Source organism: Tympanuchus pallidicinctus, unplaced genomic scaffold (assembly GCF_026119805.1).
Source record: "Tympanuchus pallidicinctus isolate F22 unplaced genomic scaffold, pur_lepc_1.0 scaffold6, whole genome shotgun sequence".
In the NCBI taxonomy this organism is placed as follows: domain Eukaryota; kingdom Metazoa; phylum Chordata; class Aves; order Galliformes; family Phasianidae; genus Tympanuchus; species Tympanuchus pallidicinctus.
In genome coordinates this window covers 23,879,060-23,893,693 of record NW_026294780.1, presented here as the reverse complement: position 1 = coordinate 23,893,693, position 14,634 = coordinate 23,879,060, and the positions used below count along the sequence as shown (strand labels likewise).

At 35.2% G+C, this 14,634-nt stretch overlaps 1 protein-coding gene across 1 annotated transcript in view; it reads left to right on the top strand.

The window, feature by feature from the left end:
- The window catches only part of GPC5 (glypican 5), a gene marked incomplete at its 5' end in the record, with an annotated part of 599,166 nt that overhangs the window by 360,348 nt on the left and 224,184 nt on the right, over positions 1–14,634 (top strand).

The following is a 14,634-nucleotide window of genomic DNA, read 5'->3' as shown; positions in this document are numbered from 1 at the left end:
TTCAACATCTAAAGGGGTGCCAAAGGAAAGGAGACAGACTCCTCAGTAGGGTCTGTTGTGATAGAATAAGGGGAAATGTTTTCAAATGAAAAGGGGGTAAATTTAGGTTAGATATAAGGACAAGATCTTTTACAGTGACAGTGGTGACACACTGGAACAGGTTGACTGGTGATGTGGTTAGTGCCCTGTCCCTGGAGACTTTCAAGGTAAGCCTGGACCAGGCTCTGAGCAACCTGATCTAGTTTTGAATATCCCTACTCATAGCAGGAGAGTTAGTCTAGATGCTTTTTAAAGGGGCTTTCCAACTCTGAGGATTCTATTATTCTACTTATAGACAAAATAATGATGTTTGCATCTGTGCAGTATAAATGGAAGAGATTTGGACAGTTGTATGTGTGTACAGAGTTCAAGTTACTCCCTCAAAATAACAGGGAATGAGTCTGAAATTGGCCCATGAAAGTAATTATGCAAATGTTGTTAATGGTGAAATCATAGTTTATTCAATAATTTGTATAAATCAATTAAATTTCATGCCTTCTTTTTTGGTATACTATATTCCCTTGTAGATATGAATAGTTAGTGTAAGCAACAGCAACATCAGTAAAAACAATGACAAAACCAACAAAGACAAATAAGACCATAATATATGTTGGTTAACTCCTGAAAAGGTTAAGAACATCAAATTTTCAAATATCATGACCTGACTTTAATGACCCAGTAATAGGCTGACATTTGCAGTACCATTTTTATGTAATAACACATCACAGGCAAAGATCATCAAGTGCAATGTAACTGCTTATCTCAAAGGAGAAAAATAAGTAATAATAGTACAACAGAGGTTAATAATAGGTGCAGGTCCAGCCTGGCTTTTATCAGTCTCTTTAGAAAATGAACTGGGAATTACTGTCAGCTTGATTGGAAAACAGAGATGAGAAATAGATACATGTGGGAGACATCAGTCAGTGCAGAGACTGGTCTGTGTGAAGGTTGCTTGCAAGGTTACCTGTTCTAATGCAAGGTAAAGCTGGTATTTGCATCTCAAAGCTTTGTTTCTTTCTCAACATGATGTCACATATATTGTCAACCCTGGGGTTTTAATTTCACAGATGTCTAAGCTCATTTTTAAATTAAAGTGCAATAATCTGTGGTCCACACTATATCTCATCATTCTGATCTTTTCTCAGCAGACGCTATATTGTGATTCTTTTTTTTTTTTTTTTTTTTTTTTTTTTTTTTTTTTTTTTAATACATCAAAATTGTACTGAAAGATAGGAAAGAGAGGGTTTTTTTGTTTGTTTGGTACATCTGAGTATTTCTGTGAAGGTTTATATATTTTTCCCCTCTAAATATTGTGTTTTATTTTTACATATGAACTCCTGATTATTATTTTTTTGTCCTTAAACTCTATGATCTTCATAATCCCTAGTCAGTATTGTTGGCTGCCAGGTGCTTTATAAAGATTTTAATCTTCTCATCTTCCCCCTTTTTTTTTTTTTTGTTAGTGGAAATATTATCCTCTAAGGTACTGACTCAGAAGGCATTTAATTGCCTTGAAGCAATTTAATTGAGTGAATCCTACTACAATAATGCATTATTGATTTATGAGAGGAAATTATGAAATGAATTTTATTTGTGGATTGTATGTTTAGACTTATGTAAATGTAAAAACTTGCTTATTCCATATCATTAGCAACAGAATTGAGCAAGTCTGTGGATGAAATGAACCTGAGAGGAGTGGTTGACACATTGGAGGGAAGAGCTGCTATCCAGAGGGACCTTTACTGGCTTGAGAGGTGGCCTGTGCAAACAATAGTTCAGCAAGGCCAAATGCACACACATGCACCTTGGTTAGGGCAATATTACATATGAATACAGGCTGAGTGATGACTGGATTGAGAGCAGTCCATTAGAGAAAGACTTGAGAGTACTAGTGGATGAAAAGCTTTTGCAGTCCAAATACATGTCTGTGTCTTGGTCTGGATCAAAACAAACAAACAAACAAACAAAAAAATAAACATAACTAGCAGGCTAAGGGAGGTAATTTTCCCCTTCAGCTCTGAGCTTAAGACATGAACCTGTTAGAGTGAGTGAGTCTGGAATTCTAAAAGATAATCAGAGTATCGGAGCAATTCTGCTATGAAAAAAGCCTGAGAAAGTTGAGGTTGCTTAGCCTAGAGAATGGAAATCTCTGAAGAGATCTTATAAGCAGTCTTCCGCTACTTAAAGGGGGCTGAAAAGAGTAACAGAAAGACTCTTTATCAGGGAGTGTAGTTATAGGACAAGGGTAATTGTTTTAAACTAAAAAGGATTGGTTTAGATTAGATATAAGAAATCATTAATGTGGAGAGTGGTGAAGTACTGGAGCAGATTGCCCAGTAAAGCTTTGATACACCACTCCTGGAACTGTTTAAATCCATATTGGATGGGCTTGTAAGCATGGGCTTTTAAGCAATCTGGTCTAGTGGAAATTGTCCTTGCCTATGGCAGGAGGATTGCAACTAGATGATCTTTAAAATCCTTTCCAGTGAAAAGCTTTCTATGATTTTTTGACTATAGTGCTCAAATCCCATGCTTCAATTTCTGAAGTGTGCATGTGAGTTGCACAAGCAGATTTGATAATCATACTGCTCAAAGTCACTTTCAAACGTCATTCAAAGCACCAAACACTCTTTATATTATTTTATATAGTCTTAAAAAAAAAGTAGAAAACCCAAAATACCTCCATTATCTGCAGACACCACAATTAACTGCACTCAAGTAATGCTGCTTTACAAATTTTCTTTTTTTGTTATCTATTATGTTTGTTGTCATCTAGGCAGATAATCTTATTAGATCAACAGAATTTCATCAAAATACATTATTGATTGAAAGCAACATTGAGAAGCATTTGCCGCTGATTCACAGTTAAATTGAACAAAAAAAATAAGGGAGGCGTGAGAAAGAAGAAGGAATGTACTGACTGAAGTGCTTATAAATTTCTTATTTTTGGTAATTACTTTCTCAACTGTTACGTATTTACAAATGTAGTTTGCTTAACAGTAACTTTCCTTAAGAGAGAACAATTTGGAGTAATTACCTATATTAAAGTATTGTCATGATAATATGATAATATACTATAACAAGGGCAAATAGACCACAAGCCAGGTTTTTTGTTTTTTGTTTTTTTTTTTCCAGACAGTCCATGATTTCCCTAATATAAAGACTTGGAAGTACTGTAGTTTCTGTAGCTACCCTTGGGGTAGAAGCAGCAAGGCACCAGGAGTATTAACAGAAATGTTCCTGCACCTTCTCTGGTCAATATTTTTCAAAGCAGTATCTACCTAACATTGAGAGGGGTATTCATCTCACTTAAGTGTAGGCATCTGTATCTGATCCAATTATCCTTGACTACCTCTGATTAAAAAAAAAAAAAAAAAAAAAAAAAAAAAAAAAAAAAAAAAAAAAGAAAGAAAAAAGAAGCAGCAGCAAGAATTCCTAAGGCATATTTCGTTCCACAGTTGACTGTAGCGCAAAACTCGGTTACCTAAATGCCATATGAAATACTCTAAGATAAACAGAACTTGGGATCTGCCAGATGTTTTAAACTGTTGTTTTTACATTTGGAAAATAATAAAAGAAAAGACAGCATTAAATGATCTGAGATGTGTTTTTCCCTTCTGAAACAGCAGTAGGTGGGATATCTTAGATCACATCAAATGTCGCTTAGACATGTACTGTTAATTTAAGTGAGTCCTCTGGACTGAGGTGAATCATTGCCTAGATGAGCTTATTTCTCTCCATTGTCTGTGAAAGGAATTTTCAAGTAGATCCAAATTAGCTTGATCAGATGAATACTCCCTAGAAGTTTCAAAATTTCGTTCATTACCACTGCAACTGAGTATTCATCTGAGACATGCAACTCTCCAGTTATAGGCCTTGTATTCCTCTGAGTTATTTTTTGAATTTAACCTTGACAAATGAGCTGTATTGTAAGAGTAACCAGTACTAGAAAATAAACTAGTTCCATACTGCAACAGTATATATAACACTATATAGTTACAAAGTGATAATATGGCTGTTTATCAGGATAGTGACAAAAGCAGGCGCAGAAAATAATTACCTTATTTCATGTAAAAATACATGAGCCTGACATGATAGTAAATGCATTATAGACTTATTTTGAACACCTCATTTTTTTCTTGACAGTAGTGAATGTTGTAAGACTACTTGGAGCACAACATTGTGTTGAAAAGTCAATGACTCCTGCAAATGTAATGTTCTTAGCTGCTGCTGGAACTGGTGAAAGAAGAGAGTCTCAGTCCTGTGAGAAATTACTGTATCACAGGCTCCTCCTACAAACTGAAGAATCTCTTTATTTTTTTTCCAGAATATTTACTGCCTTTGGTAAAAAGGAGGTTCTCTGGGCAATAATGAAATATTGAGAGATTTCTGTATACTCGGGGTTTTTCATTTATACTGAATGTAACAGTGAAGTAATAAGAGTAATGTAAAAATAAAAAGATGGATTCATATGTGTAGCATAGGGAAGTAGAGAAAATTTGCTTCCATTCTTACTGATTTCAGCAATAACTAGATAAAAATAAACCAGAATAATTACTCTTTTTCACATTTCTGAAGTCATATAAGTGAATATAACAAGATTATTTTGAAAGCAGAGATACGCGCGCATACGCATGCACACACACACACGTATACATGTATTTACATATACAAATGCATTAATATATATATATGTGTTTAAGGGACAACTCCAACCATGGACAATATAGTATGATAGCATTTGTTTATGTCTGCAATAGATTTCCATAAGCAAATGAAGAATTCTCTTTAAAAGGGAGCATTCCCCTGTATCAGTGTATGCATGTGCATATGTCGGCTCTTACCCCTTCACCAGGCTCTTTTTGGAGATACCAAAACCAAGACAAATTTTTCCCTGTTGTTACCAGGACTTCTTTGTTAGTCAAGAACACAAACACGATAATTATAATTACTCTGTATCCTACTTTTCATTCTTTCCCAGTCACCAAAATTAGATTAGGAAAGAGCACAAAAACTTTGTCCAAATATATTTTGTAAGTTGGCAATTTTCACTTCATGATTCTCACTATAATATTTTTGCACACTCTGAAAAGATACATTTTAAGTGATGCCTATCAGCTCTTTGGACTCATCTATTACATGATAAACTTAAATTTAGCATAATCAATGTTTGATGTAATGAAAATCCCTTGACAGAAGTTGATATGTTTCAAAATAAGTCTCAGATGCTTCATTATGTATTCACACATAGGTGAAATCTGTTTGAATTTTCACACCTCTAAAATGTGTCTCATTGGATTAACAGCTATGAGCATTTACATTTCTGAAAGTTAGCTTAATGATACTGCTTTTTCTACCACAGATAGCACTTATTTGTAATAATATTATGTTCTGTGAGCAAAAACAAATAAAGTACTATTATTGTGCAGAATAGCAAGTACTCTGCTGAATTTATCACTGATTGAAAGGTTTTTCGTTCAGTCTTGAAGTTTTTGCTGATCTAAATTATCTGTATGGATAAACACCATTTCAAAAATGCTGGAAAGCAATTTCGAAGCACTGTTTTTTTACTATGCCAAAGAGATCCTAGAAGTAGGGACAAACATGGTAAATTTTTATAACCAAGTATGGAATTGTTTGCTTCGCGCTATTTTAACTAAAGAACTTCCAGAAGTATAATCATATAGTCAGAGATTTGCAAGGATTTGCAAATCTCTCAGAGTTGCAAGGAACCATTGCAGGCCATCTAGTCCAACTCCTCTGTAATGAACAGGGACATCCACAGGTAGATCAGCTTGCTCAGAACCCTGTCCAACCTGACCTTGAATGTCTCCATGAACAGACCATCCACTACCTCTCTCGGCAATGTGTTCCAGTGCCTCACCGCTCTCAGTGTAAAAGACTTTTTCCTTATATTTAATCTAAATTTACTATCTTTTAGTTTGAAAACATTTCCCCTTATTCTATCACAACATAATGCATTCAGGAAAACTGCAGTGGCATAACACTAGTTCACCAAGCTGTGGATCTATTCGGAAGCCGTACAACAGAGTTTTCTTTGCTAGATACTTGTATAGCTAAAAAAACTGATATCTCTGTGGACTACTGCAGTCTTTTTAAAGGAGGAAAAAAAAAAAAAAAAAAAAGGAAAAGTAGTTTTTCACCCTTTAACTAAAGCTGTGAAAATTTTATGTCTAAGGTAATTGGTGTGAGCATAGGGCCACTCTGCATGGAAGAGCCACCTTTATGATGTGGGGCAGGGTGCATCCACATTGCCATCAGTGAAGGACTGCAGGCTGGACATTGTTACCCACAAGGCTTCTCAGTCTCTAGTCATAATCTCTATGTTAGTGCACTAACTTTAACCAAAATTCAGTCCTGGGCAAGATATTGCACTGTAAGCATGGGACATGGGCCTAAGACAATCACAGAAAGGCCACGGTTGGAAGGGACATGAAGGATCATGAATCTCCAACCCTCCTGCCACATGCAGGCCCACCAACCTCCACATTTAACACTAGACCAGGCTGCCCAGGGCCCCATCCAATCTGGCCTTGAACACCTCCAGGGACGGGGCATCCACAACCTCTCTGGGCAGCCTGTTTCCAGCACCTCACCACTCTCTCTGTAAAGAACTTCCCCCTGATATCCAACATAAATCTTCCCTCCCTCAGTTTAAAACCATTTCCCCTTGTCCTGCAGTTATCTATACTTTCAAAGAATTGATTCCCCTCCTGTTTGTAGGCTCCCTTTAGGTATTGAAAGGTTGCAATGAGGTCACCTCGTAGCCTTCTTTTCTCCAGGCTGAACAAGCCCAGCTCCCTCAGCTTGTCTTTGCAGGGGAGGAACTCCAGTCCCCTGATCATCTTCATGACTCTCCTCTGGACCATATCCTCTCCAACAGCTCCCTGTCTTTCTTGTACTGGGGGCACCAGACCTGGACCCAGGTCTTCACAAGAGCAGAGTAGAGAGGGACAGTCACCTCCCTTCCCTGCTGGCCACCCCTCTTCTGATGCAAGTGATGCCTAAGTATGATTTGAGTGTTAGTCTAGACATAGGGTCTACGTAAGTCTGTGTAGACTACCTGCATGGAGGTATTTCTGGGAGAAAGATTTTCAGTGTGTGCAGGTGAGATGTGCCTTACCTGCTGGGATCAGAACAATTCTGTCTGCTTGTTTCCAAATGTATGGGGCAGGGAGTCAGCTCAGAACATTAGGATCATCTCCAAGCTGCAGGAATACTATATATTCACACCGGGGTCACCACTTGTTGCCTTTGCTTCGGCAACCTCTGATTAATGTCCCGTCGTGAAGTGCTCAGACAGCCCCGGCCAAATCACACGCTTTATGACACCAATGCGGTGAGCGGCAAATGGCACTTATTGCAAGCAACACACTCTTCTTATAGTTGTCCCTTATATCACAGTGCTACCAATCACCCTTGCTACGGTTATCTGTGTCCAATAGACATGTGGCATGTCTTGTCTTGCCATGTCTCATCATGAGACTCATCTCATGAGTCAAGGAGCCCCCGCAGAGGCTGATGACTGTCACAGCTCCCCTTTCACGTATTAACTAACCATGCAAGGGGCCCACACAGATTACGCCTGGTTACACCTGGTGACCTTGACAGCCCCCGCTTTACGTATTTCGTTGACTACATCTCTAACTTGTGTATTTTGTTAACTACATGATGTATTGGTTTTGTAATGCAAGTTTTGCATCCAGCATCTACATTAGAAGGTGGTGGTTTTATTTATTTATCACTGCTAGAAATCACTGGTTATCAGATTACGGTTAGTTGCTAATCAGATGCCCTTAGAAGACAAATTATTTTTCAGCTTAACCGATTAACCAAACACTTTCCTATTGGCAAAGTTTTGCATACATATGAAACCCAACCTTATTGTATCACACAGAAGAGCAAACATAAAGAAATGTTAAAGTGTTCCATGTGCTCATTTCTACCCCTATTTTCAGAATAAAATAAGGAACTAGAAGTTCAGATAGACAGCAGTTAATTTCTATAACCATCATGTTTACTTTTATCTAGCTTACGAAGAATTATTATTATTTATACTCATTTTAATGTGAAAAGATTTTCCTGTATTTCTTCAGGGTTTGCATCAAGCACTTCTGTATTTAAATCAAAGAACTGGCAATGCTTCATTAAACTTTCGGCTTTTTTGATTTGTATTGGACACTTGACAAAAGATTTTCTCAAAGTAAAGGTGAAAAGGTCTATTATGGCACTTCCACCTTAATCTCTCTTTCATGAAAACTGTATCAGAACTTTTTTTCTAATCCTCCTTTAGGCTTTCATCTTCTAGTAAATCTCAGTTTTAACGTAACTTTATGATTCTGTATCAACAACTAAGAAATGTTTATTTTCTCTAAATACCACAGTTTGGCCCTTCTCTGTCAGTGATATAAAGGCCAGAAGATTATTTATTTCCCACTTGAATCTTTGCAGGATGAGTACTGTCAAGCTCACTGGAATTCTTATTATTTAGTTCATTTATTACATCTTGCATTGTTCAATCTGCGATATCTGACATTGTCACATCATTCTTGCCTACTCGTGTGTTAATCATTGCATATGAGTATATCTTTAACATCTTTAAGGGGGCACACACACACACAAAACACAGCAGTCTTGAAACTGTGGTTCTGTAAGTAGTAGTTATGAAATAGCATATTTGGGATAGTGTTTATAACATTAGCTCAAACTCAACTGTGCTCTGTAAACAGAGAAGATTTACGGAGTATTTAAACACAATGAATTGGAAAAGACTTCTCTTTCCCTTCAGTGTAAGAAATTTTGGGGTCCTCTGGGATCCTTTTGTGAAGGTGCATTTTGATTGTGCATTAATGTTACCATATGGAAAAGCTCAGCTCTCAGAATCTCTGTGAACTGCTTGTTGTACTCTGCTCTGCATTAGAAACAAACCAAAATGGTTAAGTTGTGAAAACATTAGTATTTAAGGAACAGACGTAGAGAATTAGTTTCAGATAATAGTTTAAGATCAGTTACAATGGGATCTGGATTTCAGTTCTCGACTCTTGCTGTCACTTCTATAGTGCCATCATGACTCATGAAGCAATTAATATAATACACTATATAACTAGATGACCATATAATATAATAGCTTCTTTTTGCACCATGCGTTTGCTTAGTTAAAATAAAACTGAGTAAATATACTCAGTTTATACTGACATTAATATCAGGATAGTAAAAATAGGATAGAGAAATCTTTGTGCCAAACTATATGGTATTTTTAATTTTTCATACTACGTAAGGTCCTGTTTTGTACATTTCTTGGTTGTCTTTCTTAGCACTTTAATATGTATTTTTTTCTGCCACCTTTAGGAATTTTTCCATGTTATTGTTTTCTCTCAAATGTCATTTATTTCATATACCCTTGTAAATATTCAGTAACTTACTGGCATGACAAATGACCTTACATGGCCTTTATCAGTAATTCCTAAATGCTTGATTTTTAGTGACTTCAAATCACATTCTCTCAGTACAGCTTCAATGCTTCTGTTAGGCAATTTTGTCTATTGAAGACACTTGAAATTATTGACTTTAGCTAATTGTTGACCTTGGAAATTAGTGAATTCCTTCTAAACCAGTGTGTGCTAAGAATATATATATATGTATATTGAGCTTATTCATTAAAATCTATGAAGACTTTTAACTATTGAAATATACAATTACATTTACAGAAAGCATAACTTGAAAGTCCCTCTAAGTCTTTATTCCTTTATTCTTTTCCACCCTGTACCCCTTTTTTAATTCTGGCATATCTCTCACTGCTCTTTTCTGGTACAAAACAGCATAAGGGAAAATTGACTTTCTGTCAGCTTAATAAATACTGATGAATTGGGTGCAGCGAAGCATCACCCTACATGATCCATCTTTAAAAGTAGAGTTGTTTTGAAGGAAGGTCACAATTTATTTACTGTTCATGTATTCTTTCATCTTTGGAAAGAGATCATTGTGTAAATATTGAGCACATTCATAAGTTGATAAAAAAATTGTTCTGAGTTCTCTCCTTAGAAATACAAACTAGTAAAATCTGTAAAGCTGCCAGCAATATAGAGAGACAAAATTTTCCATATTTTCTTTCTAGTGATCAATATTTCGTAATACTTTTTCAGCACGGAAGGATTCAATTCCATTAAATGAGTCTAAAGAGAGACTAATAATGTGCTTATTTAAGTATGTTTTTCAATAATTCTATTTAATATCTGTAGATTTGCCCCAGTGTAAAAATGGTCTGAGATGTAACTTGGATCAACATCATTTGGCTGTCGATTCAATAATATTTTCAAGACCGACACAGTTAGAAATCTTCAACATTTTGGAAAAGATTCAGAAACAAAATGTTTATTAGACCTTCAAAATGAATGCAAGTCAAACATATTTCACATTTCAAAAGGTAAAGTTAATTCCCTTTTACACTCAAAGTCCAATAATCTCAAAGAAGGACTATGATGGAAACTGTTTATAAAACAATTAGCAATTTAGTTTTGGAAGTGCTTTTTTAATCCATATCAGAATTAGTCAAAGTCAAGTTAATTGAGAGATTAGAAACAAGCTTCAAATTGGTGTAAAATGAAAGTATTGCTTTTGGCCATCAGCCTTTACATGAAATTTCCTGCCATCTTCTATTAAAAATTTCTTGTTTTGAATTGGTCATAAAGTATCACTGTTCCAGGATAAATGCAAACATATGTAAAACAGCTTGAGAAGGATGAACAGTCTATTTTGTCCTTGCTGAGTTGATTTGAGCTATTTCTATTAACTTACTAATTTGGGGTAAACAAATATACATTGACTTACGTTTCCACAAAAAAAAAAAAAAAAAAAAAAAAAAAAAAAAAAAAAAAAAAAAAAAAGAAAACAAAACAAAACTGTAGTTACATTCCTTTACATTTTCTCCACTCTGAATCTAGTTATTTCACTCATCTAGTTTTAAGTCCAGCTCAATTTCAACGTGCAGCGCAGTTTATCATGAACTGTGTTGCCAATGTACAATTGATAGTGCCTAGCCTGCAAAATAAATCAAAGCACCAGGATTTTTTTCCCCTAAATGTTAGAAATTTTTAGAATACTTTGGTTTACAGTTTTTATATTTTTTTAATATTTCTGTTACTATGAAGTAGCATTTCTTTAAAAAATTGTTATCTTTAATGTCCAATTTTGTAACCAAACAGGATCTTCTCAGTATTTAAAAGTACATTATAGCTCTTTGGTAACTTTCTTACAGTCATGAGATCTAAGAGCTTCTTTCAGTTCTTAGGAGAATGTGCTTATCTCGTTCTTTTGTCCTTCCTATTCTGCCATCAATAGTTTTAAATACATAGTTAGCTCTCCTTTCAAGTGTAGAAAAACCTACATATTCCAGGTAGAAGTAAATTTGCCAAGTACTCCCAACCAGAGTGCTTTACTGCACTCTCGGTTTTCTTCCTTTAAGAAATAAGACTGCATTATTTACAATGGAGGTTAAGAATTGACTTTTGTAGAGTACCTAGTGCACAATAAATGCCAAGATGCATGACTTAATAGCTTCTTAGAACATTTTTTTGTAAAAACAATCAACAGCAATTCATTGAGAAGTATGTTTTCCTGTAATCACTGCTCACTGAAATTCATTGTGATTTATTAGCATGTGTGAAGAAAAAAAAACAGTGAAAGAAGTTTGACTATAATGTCTTATTTTGATTATTTTATATATATTGTCAGACCTTCTCTGTGTGAAGTTACACTGCAGAAATCAGGAATAGAAAAGGTATGACGACTAAACATTCTGCCTATCAATGAAAATTTGGTATCCTTTCAATATCCTTTCTACAGGAATGAAGGAGATAGACTCTTCAGCAGGATCTGAGGTGATAGGATAAGGGGAAATTGTTTCAAACTAAAAGATGGTAGATTTAGGTTGGATATAATGAAAAAAATCTTTTTTTTCACTATACAATGAGGGTACTGAGGAACTAAAATAAGTTGCCCAGAGATGTGGTGGATGCCCAGTCCCTGGAGACTTTCAAAGCAAGACTGAATCAGACCCTGGGCAGTTTGATCTATTGTTGGATGTCCCTGTTCATTGCAATGGAGTTTAACTAGATGACCTTTAAAGGTCCCTTCCAAATCTAAGGTTTTATGTTTCTCTGATTCTATGATTCAATTTTCACCCAGTCTGTTTTTTAATACTTCACACAGTGTTACTGTTTGTTATGGCATGGCATTGCAAATTCATGTATTAATTTTTGTGTGTATAGACTCTATCTTAGCACATATGATGTTAAAAGTTTTTTCCTACAATACTTATCTAAATTTGAAACTTTCATGAGTTTAATTTCTTCCACTGTATTTTTTCCTTTTATTTTTTTAACAAATACTGTAAAATGTTAAACCTTGGCATAGCTTCATTTTCACATAAAACTCTTAAGTTAGCAAGATGTGACTTTCACAACCTGATTACTTCTGCCTGCAGATAATATTACCTTGCTAGAAAGAACAAAAATGCATCTTGTAACAAAGTCTCAAAAATTCAACCAAAATCATCAAATTTTTGATTTTGTTGAAATAGTTGAATTTGTTTGTGGATTGGAATAGTTGAATCACTCTGCTCTATTGTGAATGGCTAGATGAAAATAAAATATTCAATCTGATGGGAAAATAAAGTATCAAATGAGAAATAAAAATGTGTGTTATTTGAGAGAAAGAGAACAAAGAGAGATAAATATCTGAAAAAATAATCAATTCAAATAGGAATTCAGAGTAAGCAATTTTAACAAAAACTAGGCTAGTGATAATTTATAGACAGTTTTATTTTTTTTCTCATTCAGTGGTGGTGATAAAAGAGTATTGTATAGAAGTTGAAAGTTCTCCTATAGGTATATTCATATGCTTTTGAACATAAACTTCCATTGTCTGAATACTAACTATCTATTTTAAGCTGCCAACTAAACTGTCCCTCCCCTTGCAATATGCAGGATCCGGTTTACGCAAAACCCCATTCAACCTGGGCTTGAACAACATGTCTGGGCAACCTGTTCCTGTGTGTCACCACTCTCCTAATGAAGAATTTATTCCTTATATTTAATTTAAATATACACAATCACTACTCCTTGTTCCTGACACTACATTTCCTGAAAGAGTACTTCCCCTATTCCCCCCAAGAGTACTTGTCCATCCACCAGTATTCATAAGTCTTTCTCCTCAGTCTGCTCTCAATCTATTCATCACCCAGTTTGTACTGATATTTGAGATTGCCCTAACCCATGTTTAGTACCTTGCACTTGGTCCTGTTGGACCTCATGGCCACTCCATGAACTTGGGCCCACCACTCAAGCCTGTCCAGGTCCCTCTGGATGGCATTCCCTCCCTCTAGCGTGTCAACTGCACCACTCAGCTTGGTATCATCCACAAACCTTGTCCCAGAGGGACACCACTCATCACGGATCTTCACCTGGGTATTTCAACCATTGACCACAGCTTTCCAAATACAGACATTGAACCAATTCTTTATCTACCATATAATTCACTTGTCTCTCTCCAATTTAGAGACAATGCTGTTGCGTGAGATTTTGTGAAAGGCTCATATGATGAGTTTTGTCTTCTTATCTACCAATACTTCCATCTCTTTATAGACATCATAGCAATTATCAGTAGTAATTATCAGTATCTTGCATACAATATAATTTTTTTCCTAGTATTTGAAAACTCAGAAAAGTATATAAATCTAAAGAGCTTGTTTTATCTTTAAATGATCATTTTGTCATGTTCAGAACATATCTAGTTATAATATTAACTGTTAGGAATTATCTTTTTTTGAACAAATATTCATGTGTTAAAAAGTGATTCTGTCTCTTGATGTTCACCTGTCCAGCACAGAGTGCCATGCACACCTGCTTCATTCTGCTTATTTACCCTGCCTACTTCTCATACATAAGTTTGAGTCATAGTTCTTCACCAGATGAAAACACACAGCTTTCATCACAATCTAATTACTTTATTCTGCTGTTTGGCAGAAAAACTTACTTCCAAGACAAGACTGCATAAAGTAAATGAACTTGATTACATCTGGATTAGAGTCAGAATCATTTACACTTCTCCTTACGAAGACTCAAAGCAATTCCTGCTAGGTATGAAGTAAATGCAAAGCTGACTGCCAAGATATAATTTTCTTTTTCCAAAATGCATTTAAGAGCTTTAAAAAGAGCTTTAAAAAACTTTGTTTTCTAATACATTGAATAATTTTACATGTTCTTTTTCTGTGGAAGAAGAAATATTTCATGATGGTTTAAATGCAACAATTCACTGAGCATGTTACTTATTCTAATTAATTGTTTTAGCTTTCCTGGAATACAGATAAATGTGGTTTTTCGAGATAATTTTCCTTCATATTAACTTGTATTAGTCTATTCATTAAAAATACTGTTGAAATATATTCTTGAGTACACTTTCTCCTTATAAGTACTTTTTTAGGGTTGTAAAGGCTTAGGAATTAGAAATTAGGAATTAGCACTCAGCACAGGCTGATCAGCATCCAGATGAACTTGAAACCAGTGTACTAGGTAGATG